Source organism: Anser brachyrhynchus (assembly GCF_964034855.1).
Source record: "Anser brachyrhynchus genome assembly, chromosome: 12".
NCBI classification, from domain to species: domain Eukaryota; kingdom Metazoa; phylum Chordata; class Aves; order Anseriformes; family Anatidae; genus Anser; species Anser brachyrhynchus.
The window spans coordinates 5,176,345-5,192,928 of NC_137707.1; the positions used below are offsets into that span (position 1 = coordinate 5,176,345).

At 44.5% G+C, this 16,584-nt stretch overlaps 1 protein-coding gene and 1 long non-coding RNA gene across 3 annotated transcripts in view; one reads left to right on the top strand and one right to left on the bottom strand.

Annotated features, from left to right (window-relative positions):
- The window catches only part of CMIP (c-Maf inducing protein), a 128,791-nt gene that overhangs the window by 94,146 nt on the left and 18,061 nt on the right, over nucleotides 1–16,584 (bottom strand). The window lies entirely within an intron of this gene.
- Nucleotides 1–16,584, top strand: part of LOC308176573 — a 39,659-nt gene continuing 23,075 nt past the window's right edge. Inside the window, exon 1 of the long non-coding RNA XR_013938393.1 lies at nucleotides 1–16,584. This exon is cut by the window's right edge and continues 17,810 nt beyond it. This is a non-coding gene — a long non-coding RNA (uncharacterized lncRNA).

Below are 16,584 nucleotides of genomic sequence, written 5' to 3' on the forward strand. Positions count from 1 at the left end.
TACTTCTACTCCCAGCGTGGAGCTTGTCATTTGGAGTGGCAGGTTTCAAGCAAATATAGCAATGTTGACCAAGAGAAGCTGTTTTTAATACAAATTATTATTAATTGCTGCTTTTTTTTTTTTCTTTTCTAATTGCCTTTTCCTCCCTGAAATTAGCTTGGGAACAGCTGACTACATTATTACATTTAGGCTAGGACTCTGCTTCTGAAGGCAGGAACACGCCACGGTCTGTAAAGCAAACAGAAACGAAGCTACAGTTCCACCTGCGCCGACTTTGTCATACTCGTGAGCTCAAGACGTAACTCAAGTTTCGTCTTAAGCCCGTACCGCTGGTAACTCATCAACCACTTCCTGCTGAGCCAGCCTCTCTGCTCGGCCAGCTCCCGGCCCGGCTCCCGATGTTTCACGCTGCAGTCACTCCTTGCTCCGCTCCAGCACTACGGCAGCAGCACCGACGTGACGACCGCACCGACGACAAGCCCAAAAAGGCACCGGATGATTAATGCTTTCATAACCTCTTGTGCAAAGAGCTGACGGCGTTTTACGAGGAAAAACTCAGGTAGAAAGAGAAAATAAATGCGTTTCTGAAGACTGCTCATGGGGTCAGCTACGAAGCAAAAATTTCTCATTTATCACTCAGCAAAAGAGAAACTTGTTATCATCTGACATCTGAAGGTTACTCATGTCGCCGGAGATCTACTGCAAGTGACCAAAAGTAAACACTCAAAGGTTTCATGCTCAAGCAGAACCGATAACTGATTAACTTGAAATTGATTAATTAGAAAGGTGAACAGAGCTCTGCCTATTTTTGAGGAACTGTGATTAATTCTTCTCATGTACTGAGGGTTTGATACAAAATTATTTTTCTTCATGCATCTCAACAATTCTTTCTTTACCCCTCCGGCACTGTTCTTCATTGAAATCATACCCAATTTCTGCTTCATCTAAAATTAAATCAAACAGGAAATAATGTACATGTGTGTCTGTTATAGACCCTTCAGCGCCTGAGGAGTACGAGCTGGAGTTAAATGCAGTCAGCAAGGCTGGAGCTTGTCGGGACCAGATTCCCTCCGCCTGAGCATTGCTCGGACAAAAGGTTTGGTTAGGAGGAGACCACCCTGCCCAGGGAGCTCCAGCTCCATGAAGTCAGGATTTGGATGGTGGAGGGACAAATCCGGGACTGCAGGGGCAGGGGGGCCAGGGCAATGCTGTTTGTTTGGTTTTCAGCCACCTGCCAAGTTACCGTGCAGGTCAATACCTATGAATCACATTCTGAGACGTCACACAAAACCTGCTCAGAAATCAATACCACACAGGGATACGGTACCCCTGAGAAGGATTTAGCAGTCTTGTGTTTACTCCTCATCCGAAAAAGTTGCTCTGTTTTTATTTCAAAGGTTGGTTTACTAACTATAACCGTGTCCTGCAGCGGTGAAAGACGGTGTGGCTTTTCCAGTAAAAATAGGGATAACTGGGACTATCTTCTGTTCTCATCAGAGAATTATCCTAGAAGTTGAAACGCTTGCTTATTTATTTGGCACGAACAGCCTTATCCAAGGACACATATTCTTCTACAAGGAAACAACCAACCTCAAAACACGACTGGAAAAATGCAATGTCAACACCATATTGTTTCCTGGACTGTTCTATATTAGGTAATACACTATTTTCATCTAGGATACACCTAAATTGTGTAATTACCACAGTACCTCGCCTAAAAACGGGAAGACGCCCACCCAAGGTCTATTGCTGTTCCAAGATGAAGGAAAGAAAAGGGCAAGCGTATTTGGCCAACACTGCTACCATCTTCATGGCTTTTTCATGACATAAATATAGCACAGAAGCAAACGGCAAGCACTCAGACTAGAGCCTGGAAGTGAACGTGAAAGAAAAGCTATATTTGATGGCATCAAAAAAGCATACTGTGGAGGAGAACGGAGATGAAAATAAAAGGGAAATACTACACGAGGCCATTGGATCAGATAGATCCATCACACAGGGCTAGGAAAAAAATGCTCCATGTGACCCGCTGCCTACACTGACCAAGAGATCACTGATTACTCTGACCACAAAGCTTCTGACAGAGGCCACCCTTGTGCTCTGCATCTGCACAGCCAAGAGTGCACAAGAGAACTACTCCAAGACGGGGCTCACCAACACACCATGGCGTAGGGAACACAAACACGACCCGATGAAACATTCCCACTGACAGTTCTGCACTGAAAACAAGTAGCCCTATCTCAGAAGCGTATGAAAATCTCAAGGGCTTCAGAGACAACTAAATGAGTTATTTCTAGCATGCAGGTCTGCCTCACATTAATCTGTTGTTGCATTAGTTGAACAACAAAAGCACTCGAGAGCTGCCAAATCTGAAAAACACACATTACGGAAAGCCAAAGTCTTAGCAGAATGATTTTGTGGGAGGCCGAGGGATTATGAAACAATTCCAATTTTAAGATCTTCCCAACAGCCCCAAAACCATTTAACAAACAAGTTAGATTTTTAACTTGTCTGCAAAAGGAGATTGCCCAATGTACAGAACGTACCTAAATGCATTATGTATGTAGAGTGTCTATGTAAACAGAAGCGTGTCATTTACAAGCAGCTAAAAAGAGGTTTTTATTTTAAAAAGTCCTGTCTCCCTGTCATTGCAACTTGCGCGCTAGAAATCCCATCTGCATGGCTTCCATGGTAACTCTGCAGCACTGCTCATTTTTACATATAATGATCCAGTCACAAAAAGAGCAGCCACTCAAAGCTTAGTCTAAGGCCAGTCTCAAAAGCTATGGGGTGGATTAAAAAAAAAAAAAGCTAAAACCCAGAACGAGACAACTTAATATTGGTCTTTATATTGTTCAGCATTATCGGTTAGAACTGTAATGCTCCTTCAAAACAAAACAACAGCAAACAAGCTCACGGAGTTAATTATCTCTTCTCTTCTGCCTGTCAATACAGACCAATACAGCATGCTGCTAAGGTCCTCGGTCACCTGCCACACGTGGAGGACAGCAGCAGCAGGATGGCTGTACCATGCAACGCGCAGGACTTCATCCTTTCGCCCCTCCGGTCCGAATCCTCCTGTACCAAAGGCTCTTAGTTTCGGGTCGTGCAATAGCCATTTCAGGACAGGCAGCACCTGGGTGAACCCAGCGCAACTTCCACGATACTTCGTTTACGGCTTGCAGAAAGGTGAAATGGCCTTGGGCACAGGTAAACTACAAAAGGAGTTACGCTTCTGCTGCTGTTTATGTCTCCCCATTTGAAAGACATAATTGTTTTAAATGGCCTCTTGGTTGCACGCTGGGTTCAAACTCTGGTCATTATACTCAGGTAATGAATCAAATTCCCAAACCACGTTGTTCTTGGCATGTGTTTCTGCATAATTATTTCTTTTGTAAAGAGTACGCTACCCCACGGAGCCCTTCTGGCTGTAACATAAATGTTGCTTGCCTCTTTTTTCCAAACAAGGGTTTTGTCTTTGACAGTTTTCAACGCAGGTCATCCACCAGGATCACCTCAATTAAGAAGCGTGCTTTAAAAGAAAGGTCAGGCGAATTTATTGAGAGCAGTCCATCATTCACTGACACCAACAGCACTATTCGCTATACTAAATCACTTCTCAGCTTTTTGACTGAAGTTTAGTGTAGAACTGGATTTATAATTCTTCCATTAAAAAATAAGGCCAAGACTCGTACAACACTGCTCCAAAGTAGCCCTGGAAACATGGAATAATTTCTGCTCCCCAGCAGCTAGCCTTCACATGTTTACTTGAGAGAAATTCTATAGCATGTCTTAGGTATTTTTTATTTGAACTCAGAAAAGCAACTCTCAAAAAGGAGTCCGACCAATAGTACGGGGAGAAACACCTGGCAGAGTACTAATGTCATGGCTTAGTGTCCCTGTTAACATTCCTCAGATCTGCCCAGGAGAAAAATCACCACGCAGCAGCAGTCACTGAAAGACACTGGCATCTCTATAACCCAAAATAAAAGTGGGACAAGCACTCCCAAACAATACTGTTGGTAACAGTTGGAAAGCTGTTGAGTACTGAAAGCTTCTGGTCACTACCAAAGCTGGTTGGACTCAAAGTGGAACAGAGTTCAAAAGTTCTGCTAATTACTAATTTCCTGATTTCTCCAAGTGTTCACACAGTTTCGAACTGCCTCTTTAAATACGTAGCTAGAAAGGTAGTCTCAGTGTAACCAGAGTCCCCGGAGAGTATCAATGCTCTATAAAGGCCTGATTTGAGTCCCTGCTAAACGGCTGCCCTTTGGACACTAAACAATTAAACCTGTGGAGTAGGAATTACTCTCAGCAGCCACTGAAGTCAGCTGACAGTAACAGCATTTTCGCACACTAGTTTAATTAGACACCTAGCTTTAAACTGTTCAAGTAAGCTGAACTCTATCCCAAGTCTTTCATCTTGTACCAGCAGTCTGGCTGAAGTCCACAGCCCAAGGAAAGAATGACGGGAAGAAGAGAAGACCAAATATTCTTCTCGCAGAGATATCAAGAAGGCACTCAGAGATTTACATTTACGCTGTAAACTGTTTCCTTGCATTGCCCTGCAGTATCCACTACCAAGGCACTGACGGCAGTAAATCTTGATTTCCATAGACTTTCCTTACTTTTTTATTATACTGGCAATCACGACTTGAAAAAAGAAACATGTAGAAGAGTTCTATCAGAACAGATAAGCAGAAGTCATTAACCGCTCAAAAAACATTGCCCTTAATGAGAGACCTGCTTAGGACAAAATAAGCCAGTCTTCAATGGGTAGTTGGGCAATAAGCAGAAGTTTCCAAAGCCTGAACCAAGAGGGCTGCAAGGAAGTTTGATTTCTAGCCTGACAATGCTAGAAAACATTGGGTAATGGAGAAAAGCAATCAACTCTGCTGCAGGCTTCTAAACCCATGATTAGCAGCGCTAGCATTGAACGTAAACCGAAGCCACATGCGCAGGACCTGCAGGTCTGTACAACAGCCAGAAAGGAGAGAGGGAGGGAGGGAAGCGGCGGCGATCACATTTCAGCCCTTAAGCATCTCATCTCTTTGACCCTCTGTGTCTGATTCCAAGCTCAAATACAGTTCTGACGTCCAAGGTGTCACCCTATCTCCAATTAATCAAAGGAGAGTCCTGTTTAAGTAGCCCCTTCGCAGGAATCCCATGGCCTGGCTTGGAATTTGATCTGTCATAGCTGTCAACAGATCCACGTCTTGCTTCTCTCTTGCTTTTGTTTTTCTCAAAGGCAGCTCAGTAAGCCTGGAATGAAACATGCACAGACAAAGCAGAGGGATACAGGGGCCTTTCTGCAGAAGCTAAGCAGCGTTTTTTTGCTGCGACTAGCTCACACAGGTGTTGCAGCCAGGACTGCTAAAGGTACGTTAAATGCTCTGAAGTTACCACTTAACAACACATGACTCTCAAAAATTGAAGGAACTCAAAGCTTAATTAAACCTGACAGTCAAAATAAATACCTACCAGGCTCTACTTCAAGAAGCCTGGTGTTTTCTGATCTTGGATTTTTTAATTGTTTACCAGTCCATCAACAAAGCTTCCCGCAGTGCCCCCATGAGCATAAAGGATCTGATCTTTAAACAAACTGCCTGGAGAGACCGGCCTGATAAGCGGTGAAGAAATAATTATGCCATTCAGAAATCAATTTAGTCTCGGGAAGAAATGTATTGCAGCAATTATCTTAAACATGGGGTGAAGTCCATGCAAAATCACTGAGCCAGACTTGAACACAGCACTGTTTCAGTGAAGTATCAGAAAGCTGACAGTATTGTCATCTCTGCACAAGAGAAGAGTGAGACTGACGCATCTTTTTCAGTGATTTTTCATCAAAACATGCCTAACTGTGTAGACTGAGATCTCATGCTCCCAGATAGCTGTAGCTTTCAAAAAACACCTTCAGGAAATCGATGCCCAGCCTTCTCAACGCACACCTAACCTTTGTCCTGTCATTCACTGCCGTGCATCTTAGATAAACACCATTTCTTTCCTCGCAGGGTACGCCCATCACATGCACGCTGCTAAAACAAAACCTTCACAGCCTGAAGTTATGAGAAACGATTTGAATTTTTTTCTGTACCAGAAAAGCAAGAACTCCCCCACTTTTCCCCAAATAATCTTCTACCCAAAATATCTCAGACTGATCTAAAAATGAACATTGTGCAAATCACCACAGCGCTTTGTGGTCTCATCCTGCAAAACACAGAGGGCTTCTCGTAAGGGCCGGGCACCCTCAACTCCCACCCACTCGCAAAGGAATTTGAGAGACTTAAATTTTGCAGTTTAAACCAAGAACAGGTCTGGCTAGGAATTAACCCTATAGGAAGCAAAATAATAAGAATTCCTCAGATCGGCCACATCCTTGAGGCAACTATGCGGCTGCACAAGCCAAGCAGGTGCACAGGAGGGGGGAATGCAGGGCAGCCCCGGGCTGACAGCCCTGCTGCTCCCAGCATGGACGGAGGCAGCTTAACCACAACTGCACCCTCAGGAGCTTCGACCAGTCTCCAGACCAGACACCGTGTGGCAAAAACCCAGCAGGAACCCCAGGTGTGAAAGGTTTTCCTTTGTCTGTTGCCTCAGAATTATCACAACAGGGCAAAAGAGGGAGAAGGATAAAAAGGAAGGTGGCATCAAGCCTAGAAACAATGTGTTTGGGCCTGGTTCTGATCAGCTAGTGGAATGAGTAAATGAGATAAAATGCAGTCCTCTATCTCCTCACTGTAGCCCCAGTGTCAATTTGCAGAAGTCCTCCTAATTAGGTCCTCCTAACGAAGGTCCTGAGCACCGCCAGGCCTCCAGCTGAGGCGAGAGGCAAAGCAAAATGGAGCTGCCTGCCATCTTGGCCCAAGGAGCGCCCAGGGCCGTGGCGAAGAGCCGGCTGCGACTAAGATCTGCGTTAGCCTCTCGCTTCGAATCCACTTCCTGGCTCTCTTGACCAATAAACCTTTCACCTTGCACGTCTCCCACAAGAGTTCACGAAGCAGACAGCTGAGGCCTACGAAACGAGAACTGGCCGCCAGGACTAACCCACTTCCCCCGGCCCAGCATCTCCCGCTTGCAAAACGCGCTTGCCAAACCCGCCTTCGGCCTGTCACCGCTCTTGTTTTTTTTTCGAGCTGTCCGCTCAGACCATAATCCCACACTTCTACACCGTGTTTTTGACTCGGTTTGAAAATTTCAGTTCTCTCTTGCAGTGCCGTGTTTTTGTTTGTAATGTTTGCGTTCATGACCCTATGGAAACGCTTTCTGTTTTGCGAAACACAAAGGAGAAGACTGACTGAAGAACTTTGAACTGGCTCATACCTGAGAAAAAGCTTAACAGCTCCTCCAACCTCACTTTCCTCTATTTGTTTTGGGGGTGGGTTATTCTTTATTGTTGTTGTTGTTTTCTTGGTTTTTTTTGGTTTTGTTTTGCTTCCCTTTTTCCAACATCAGCTATTATTAAGAGATTATACGTGGAGAAATTGCCTACGTTTTACAGGTGGTGAAACCAAGATACTGAAAATTTCTGTGAAGCCATTTTTATAGCCAAGAACATTGAACTTTGCAGCTGGCAGGCTGCTCTGCTGCTCCGTCTCCCATTTTTCTCACCTTTCTCATCTTGAGGACGCTCAGTGCACATCCAAGGGAGGCCCTGGAGCCAAAAATACCTCTCCCACTGTATCTGTCACGATGCAACTGTGAGCCCCTAGCACAGCTCCCCGTGTGTCCCACAAGGAAGCCCTCGCCTGGCAGCACCTCCCCATCCTGCTCCCTCAAAGAATTGCTGGTCCAGTAGCATCAACCTACCGGGAACTGCAGAGTTAAATTCAGTTAAAACAGGCCATTCCCCTCTACAAAGCTGATTAATGCGCTGAAAACCCAAAGCCAAGACACTAGGAACGGGAAGTGGAATTACCGAACGTGCGTCACTGAGTTTAGGTTCCCCTTTTCTCCTGTTGTTGAATTACTGCGGCTTGCATGCTTTCAGGGCAAAAACTTGAGCTACAGCATGAAAGACCCTCTCCAAATCCACTGAGCTGAAGAACTGCCATCATTTTTGGTGGGATTTCACTAATCGGTTGGTTCCATGAAAAGAAAAAAAGGTTGCTGTGGCCAGTAAAGAGCAACACTCTGCAGCATTTTAATAAGTTAAGCCATTATAACTTGCTCAGCAGAAACGTCAAGAGGTTTTGTTTGCTTAAAAGGAAACAGTTAAAGTAGCTGTTACAGTATTTGCAGTGACTCTTTCCCCAGACTCAGAGCTATTAATGACTGTAATTCTGACTAGAGTGTGATTTAGCAATAGTCACGTTGACCCCGTACAGCGTATCATGGGACCATACAGCTTCAAAGCACTCAGCAAATATTAACCTGGTTATTCCCGAGGATGCAGAATTTTTATTTCTGTTTTTCAGGTGAGGAAACAGAGACGGAAAGGAAAAGGGTAACACACCAAAGCATCAAAAGACAGAAAGCCAGACCTAGTTCTGGGAAATGCTAAAGCCCTAGCTGATGCAGTATACGTTCGGTAATAAAAATGTCCTGTTTTGATTGCAGCACAACGACTTGCTTAAATCAGTCTTGATATTTCAGTGCTACTCACATTGTATATGGTTTGTGCAAACCAGTACTAAAGGTCAGTGTATTTAGCAGCTACATAAAGTTAACATTGTTTATTGAATGCTACTGGCCTAATGGAATAAAAAAGAAAAACACACACACACACACACACACACACACACACAACACAAATAAAGACACAAGGATTTGCTCAGGATGACCACAAGTACAGCAAAACCCTGTTCAGGGTGAGAGAGAATGAATGCCCTCGATTCTTTAAATAATACAGTGCCACCGGGTGCCTGCAATTCTGGTCACAGCAAGTTTCCCACGTGCAGGAAAATTCTTCCCGAGGAAAAAATGGCTTCATTTTCAGAAGGTCCCAGTCTCAATGTTTATCATTCCTCTGCTGCTGTTTGAAAGACCCAGACAAACAGAGCAAAAAATCTGACTCACTGAAACGGAGAAAACGTCACGACTGACATGATGTTTATCCTGCGAGTTCGAGCAACTTCTCCAACTAGACAAAGAACTGCTCCAACCACTTGCATCCCTTGTAGTGGTTGCTCCTAGCTGGGTAATTTCAGGTACATGCCACACTGGCTTTCTTACTCTCCCTTCAACATGGGGAAGGTATATTATTAATTTCCCCTTAGCTGTTACCAGGGGTGGTTCAATTCATTCCCTGAGGGATATAAATGCAGACTTACCAGTACAACTCTTCAGGAAACAGTCAATGACAATGCTAATGAAATGTAAGCGACGCTTGTCTGGTACCACATGGAAATTAGTACTAACATATTCGTCGAGCAAGCTGAAAACCTGCTTTCTGCAATTTATCTCTGACCTCTAAGGACAAAGGAACAATGAACAAGCAGCAACAAGAAAGCTATACGACTTAGCAACTGACAAGGGAGGTGTTCTAGCAGTCTTCAGGATCGGAGACAGGGATGCTGACTGATGCTGACCTATTTTCCTGGCCTTTATTACACGTTATTACATACTTAGTGGGAAAACAAGTAAGGCACAAACATAGGATCACAGAACACCTTCATCGCAGTAGAAGAAAAGTCACCCACAACTAAGAAATATGCTATTATTAGATTTTTTTGGTTAATGAAACTAAAAAGAGAAAAGGCTGAATGACACACTCCAGTTAAACACTAACCCTTATTTTCCAGTAGCATGTAGTTAAACACTTTACTTCGTGTTTGTACAAGGATTTGAAGATATAAACCTGTCACCAAGTATTAGAAACATCATTTCTCAAAAAAACTTCAGGACTGGTGGGGAAGGTTTGGAACAATTCAGAAAAATTCCTTGAGCATTTCCAGACGGGAATATCGTTTTAAGAACAGCTCATCAGGTTTTTTTTCCTTTTAAATCTTTGTACAACTAAAACATAACTTGACTTGAAAAATCTTCATCACCAAAGGTGTCTGTAATAAAGACAACTGGCTTGCTGTGTTAAAAAAGAGGGTTTTATCTTTTTTTTTTTTTTTCCAATATTCACTCAGGTTGTTTAACTTGGACTGCAGTAGTTCTTCTTCCACATCTTGCTTTGCCACTGATTTTGGATTTGGTTTCAGACACAAACACGTGGTTTAACTTCCCCATCAAAGATCCACCAGCAACGCTGCCCAATCATAATGTGTTGTTGGATGGTTTTTGTTTTGTTGGTTTTTTTTTTGAGACAAATAGAATATTTTTGAAGCACTACACCATTGATTTGCACCATCTCATTTGAGGCATTTTGTTGGAGGATCGAATTTTGAAGGAAAATAGACTCTAACAGGTAAGGAAAGAGCAGAGCACTTTCAGAGGCAGTTCCCTGGCAGGATCAGACCCACGCAGTGCTTCTCACCTCCAGCACCTCCAGTCAGCAGAGGTGAAGCCGAGCCCCACGTACCACACTAGCAAAGGCTCTCCAGGTCATTAAGAGAAGTTAACCATGCTGTGATTTATCAGATCCACTGGGGTAGCAGTCCGCAGTGGGTATCTTAACAACTGGCAGAACTCATCTGACAATCTTAATGAGTACTAATAAACGTTCCTTTGTTCGCCACCACACCACCAAGCAGTTTGTCACTTGACACGTACCATATGCAAAACTTTGATGATATTTCAGCAGTATTCTTCCTTGAAAATTATACTTCCCAACAGAAAACCGAAGCACTCCCCAATAATTATAACTGTTAGAAATCATGTCCTTTAGTATATACACTGCTTAGACACTAAGTAAAAGTCTTCTTCAGAACTGAAGTCTCAAGATTTAATCCAAAGGCCAGCGTAGCCAATTCAAACCTCCCCCAATTTAATTAGGCTTTGCATCAGACTTCTACACTGCAATTGTGCATGGCTGTAGCTCAGGACGAAGGCATAAGGATCCCGTAAGCATTTACCATCACAAATAGCTCTGTCATGATGAAAAGAGTGTTTGCCAAATCACTTCCTAGTGCACATCTATACCTGGCTTGAAAGCTTCTTGGCTCCAATTCTGCACATTGCAGAGCTCTCAATTTCCAATAGGATTTCAGAGTATGCAGTATTTTGCATTACCAAGACCTGTGTGTCCTAGCTGTTGATTCCTCTGGATCTTAAACTCATTTTTAGAATGCTTGATACCTGCACTTTCCTTCCCACTTGGGACTGCTGGAAAGCACAGTCTGAAATTAGCACACATCTACAGCAAGCTGATTGACTAAACACATATCCCAAATAAAAATAAAAACAAAAACAAAATATAAACATTAAAACTCCAATAAAATGAAACCGTTTTCTCATCATTTCAGAAGAGTCTTTTGTCTCCCCTATAAACTCATCGCCTTCATATTTTCAGTTTATATTTCTATAATTCAAAACATGTTGCTTTTGTTTGGCAGGCTTTACAAATGCAATTTGGTACACCATCAGTCACATACACAGACTGGGGCTTCCTAGCGGGTTGCTGTTCTTACTTGTATTACTTAAATTACTTTCTATTTGACCTGAACATCATGCAAAATGATATTAAAACAATATTGCTTTAGTAAAACTGTAAGTGAAACCCTCCAAAATGCCTGCGTTGTTTGTTTTTTCTTTTGTTGTTGTTGTTTTTGGTTTGTTTTTGTGTGTGTGTGTGTGTACTACGAGTCATTCATATGGTTGTAGCACAGCTTTTTAAACATCCAAGCACATTCTCGTTACGTTCTGCAGACGAACTGGCCACGTTAAAATGGACTGACTTGGGAAAACTGCTGCTAGAGCATAGCGAGGCTTTCTGTTGCTACCTTCACAACCAGCAAGATGTTCACTTGTTTATGCTGAATCAAAGCAAGCAAACTGCTTACAGTCACTGCAAAACTCTCAACGGAGTGAATTAGATTAGCATGCATTTGGGTTGACGGGTTAGGACAAACATCTCCAGCTTCTCGAAAAAAATCAGAGAGAGGAAAAAAAAAAAGTTTTCATTTCCCTTTTGGTTTCTCTTTTGCATTCAAAGCCTAGAGCAGCCTCCTCGTTATCCCGTCCGTGACCCCCACGCTGCGTGGCGGTGGCTCTGCAGGCAGAGGCAGGCTAAGCAGGGTATCAGTGTTACAGTTTACTATCACCGAGATGACTGCATGTGTAAGAAGCGCATTCTTCCCATCACTGCGCTTACTCCATAAGGAAACCAGCGAGGGCACCAGGCCAAAGTCTGGTAGTTAAGCAGACACACTATCAGGTTTCCCACATTCAAAAATCTCGCTGCCAGGGAAGCATGAAAACTGCTTCCTACAGCCTGGGTGGCAGAAGGAAAATTAAGCAAAACCTAGGCAAGACCATTATTCTGCTGATCTGCACGGGGCTTTTAAGATTTTTATCTGGCTGAAGCCCAGCTCTCAAAACACAGGAGCTTCCTCTTATCACCCAGCAGCTCTTTCATTTTCAGTCTCAGTTCTTTTATCATTGTCCCTTGACAGAGCTTTATCTCCAACCGCCCCTTTTTCCAAGCCCCCAAGATCTCCTAAGCAGTTTTTATCTGTCTGCAAACACACATATGAAGGGTGCACCCGCTGCAGCCTCTCTCCCTGCATCTCTGCTAAGCTGGCTCCAGCGAGAAGCTCCAAGCAAGGAAGGAAAACTCCCCGTGACCCTGGCACACAGCTCGTGCTCTGGCAGACTGCTCCCCAGCTCCCAGCCTCCAGGGCAGAGCACGAAACCCACCTTCACGTTCTTCCTGGCGGGACAAAGGCGGGGACCCAAGCTCACACATCCCTTCCGCAGGGTCAGTGATGCAGCTCTCAGAGCTTAGGTTGAGGGTGCTACAAGAAGTTAACAGCAGCAAAAGACTGGACTGAGTCAGGAACCAGTTTCCTGGTCCCGAGCCAGCGAGCCCGCCTGGTCAGCCCTTCCAGAAAGGTCACTCTACAAAACAACCAGGTCCAGCCCTGTGTGGGGAGCCAATAAACAGAGTACAGAGGCTCTGACATGGAGTTCAGATGAGGTCCGCACTCGGGGGAAATACTCGTTGCACAGTGCACAAACAAGGGAAACTCAGGGTGAGCGGCCAGTCCAGGCCTGATGTTCCAGAGAGAAAGCAAAACAGCCCTCAACATCCAAGGGATGAGCACCAAACATGGCATCGCGCAGGAAACATAAAGCCGTGTGTATACAAAAGCTCTGCTGAGTGATGAAAGACATGCTAGGGCTGAAAACGGTCTTTTTTAGGGCATTTCTCTGCAAAAGATCTCATTTACTGCTGTCCCTGGTATTCACTGTTGCATAATAAGTTCTTAATTGCATGTCCAATTACTGCCACAGAGCCAGCGAAAGCGGCAGTGAACATTTACCTCGGGTTAGAGGGTTCACCAGGAAAACCATGGATCAGCCCTGTGCACATGGCTGTTCTGGCTACTCCTGAAAGGTAAATTGTGTGCTCTCAGGCCCCAAGGCAGAATCTGTTACTTACCCATGTCATGTTTGTACAGAATCCAGCCAGAAAGACACATACTGGCTTGAAGACCAGAGGGAACAAAACTGATTAATAAAAACAAAGGAAGTAATCACCCTGGTCCAGATACTGTGCAATACAATCAGGCAAGTACACATTCCCAACTGTATTTCTATCAGATACAGTCATTGCTACTCCCTTGTTAAAAAGAGTTTTTTTTTCTTGAGTAGTCACATATCCATACACAACGGCAGCGGGAAGGCCAAGAACGTGAATTCTGTACCCACACCATCAGCCCTGACCCCCTAATGTTTTGGGGCAGGCTCGGTCTGATAAGAGCGATGATTAAAGTATTTGCGATGATTTAAACACGTTTGGTGGTCAACCCGTGTGAGGCTGATCGCTCGGCCCAGGTAAGATTTTCTAAAGCATCGTGCCCAGGACAAACCAGAGAGTGGGAAAGAACAGAGGCCAGCACAGAGCGTGCTGGAAACTGTCGTTCCCCACCGCAAGCCAGCAGTGTCTGCATTGCCTCCGGACTTCTGCAACCCCCTGTGACAGCTGCCTGTGCTAAGGAGGATCAGCCACAACAGGAGACCTGGTAGATCACACGCATCTGAGGACCCAGTGCCAAGCCTACTAAGTCAAAGGAAAGCTTCACATCAGTTTCAGTGGAAGTTGAGTTGAGCAAAGGGCTGGACAACAGATATGGTTTAATTTAACTTACCTGAACCTGGCCGACCAGAAGACAAAAGCTAAGAATTAAAACGGCGAGTCTCAAACCTGCCCATGTTCCGCAACAAACGGGTCAGTTACTTTTAATCTCCTTGCGCCCAGCAACTGCACTGCTGTGAAGGGTAACGTTACTCTCCCGATACTTTTTTTCCACGTAAGCCGCCCTGCTGTCACTAGAACCTTAAACAACACGAGGTGGCCCGCTCAGTCACGCTTTATTTGCGGGACAGGCCAACTCCAGTGGGGTGCTTAAATGCAATGGAGACACATGCTTGCATAAGGGAAGATAGATGAGGATTAGTTTATCCTAAAGTTTACTTCTGCTGATTTGGGGGTTGCTGTTTCTTTTCCTATTGATAACTTCTAAGACATCTGGGCAGAAACATTCGCAAAAGAGCGCTACAAAATATTTCCTCTGGTTGCTATCTAAGTGTTGACACGATGCACGCCTCCAAAGAAACTCTTTTCCAGCGTGGCCGTAGCGCGCATCCTGGCCCAACAATAGGAATCACGATGGAGGATCGCAGTGCTGGCAAACATCACGGCTGTTTTAAGAGGCACCGCGTCCCAAGTAACGCAGTTGCTTCAGCTGCACGGATGTCGCACAAGCCGTCTGTTTAAATATTGCAAAGTGGTAATCTCCTGCTTTTGCTACTTTGAAACTGAGGAGGCAAAGGAAAATATTTGAGTGTGCAGTCCTGAGGTCAGAGCTAAAGTTTGATTTGGGTTGGTTTGGATTAAGGAGAAACGTCCAAGAACAACTCACTGATTTACTTTATTTCAGGACTTGGCACACAGCTTGGACCACGTTCAAAATGCAACGACACTGCGCCAGAAAATGCTACAGAAAGAGCAGAGATAGGAGACATCTGGACTGTGTTAGGAACTTAGAGCCATAAAGTCCTTTAAAAATATTCTGTTCATGTTGGGACTTCTCTTGTTTTTGTTTCGAACAATCCAAATGTTAAAACTGTGCTTCAAATTAAAAGTTAAAAAATAAAACCAACAACACCCCCATATTCCCCCTCCCCCAAGACAGGTGACCTAGGCCAATTACAAAAGTAAAAACAAGGTTTTAATGATCTCAGATAAAATCCTACAGTGAAAGTGGGAATTTCCAATAATATTGCACCAATGCAAGCTTCTTGAGGAAGAAGGTCAGCAAACGTGTCCTACAAAACATGGCCTCCTACCATTTAATACTACATTTAGCATTACCCAGAGGTGTAACCTATCCAGCATATACTGAAAATAGCGGCACTACCTGAAAGGCTTCCTGCTGTCTAAGATGTCATGGCCTGAGTTCTAGGATATAAGTGAAAAAATGCCTTTTAAAATGGTCATTTAATTGTTTCCAGCTTAACTCTATGTGTTCGGCAGCAGATCACTTTGCAGCTCCTTACATACAGTGCAGCCGCTGTGTTTAGGGAAGGCCCTCACAAAAATCAACAAAGGAGAAGCATTTGGGAAAAGATGTTGCAAATTCTTGGTATTTAACGCAGAACGAGAAGAAATGCAGGACAAACTATCCAAAGAGAGCTCCATCAGAAAAACAAACTCATCTCAAACCCCCCCGATGGATGTTGCCTAACTCATTAATCCCCAGAACAAACGCACGCAGGGAGAAGGCACTGCCTGTCCCACGGGAGGTCCCGTGCCAGTGGCAGAGCTGGAGGAGCAGGGGGGCTCCTGGCTCCGCCGCCACTGCAGAGATGCTATCCCTGTGGAAATGGCTGGATTTTGTCATTTTACCTGCCTCGGGTCACTCAGCTGTTCTGGCTTCCCGCACCGCTGCTCCCAGGGGTACCTGCAGGCCAGCGAAGCGCCGAGATGCAGAACGCCGAGATGCTCGCCAGGCCCCACGTGGGCAATGCACACGCCTGTGCTACGCACACATCTGGCTAGCAGGAGAGGAATTCTGCATGGAAATTGTGCTTCCCAAAGCTCGTCGCATGTGAGAAAGAATTTGTCTTACCTTAAAGTATCTATCTTTCATTAAAAGGCAGCTCTGCCCCAACCTGCCCTGCAATTCAAGCTCAATCAGGATGCTGCGGAGCGAATAACAAGCGAACGCAGAACATCAGAAGAGTCTGCACAGCCATATTTAACGGTATGACCAAAGTCAAGGCTCAAAAAAAAATTCAAACAGGTTTGAGTATAAAGTCCTTAATCCCCCACAGTGAAAGCTGCTAAGGGTGGTTTCATTTAAACAAGGTGCTACCTTCCACTTGCTGGGGATACGCATTTTTTTAGGCAGCCGGTATTTCACTTGCTCCATACTCTTGATTATTTATACCAATTAATAGGACAGAGTATCCCATTCTTCCAAGTACATGCCTTGGCACAGCGAGGACTGTTCTGCCTTCAGCAACATGCAT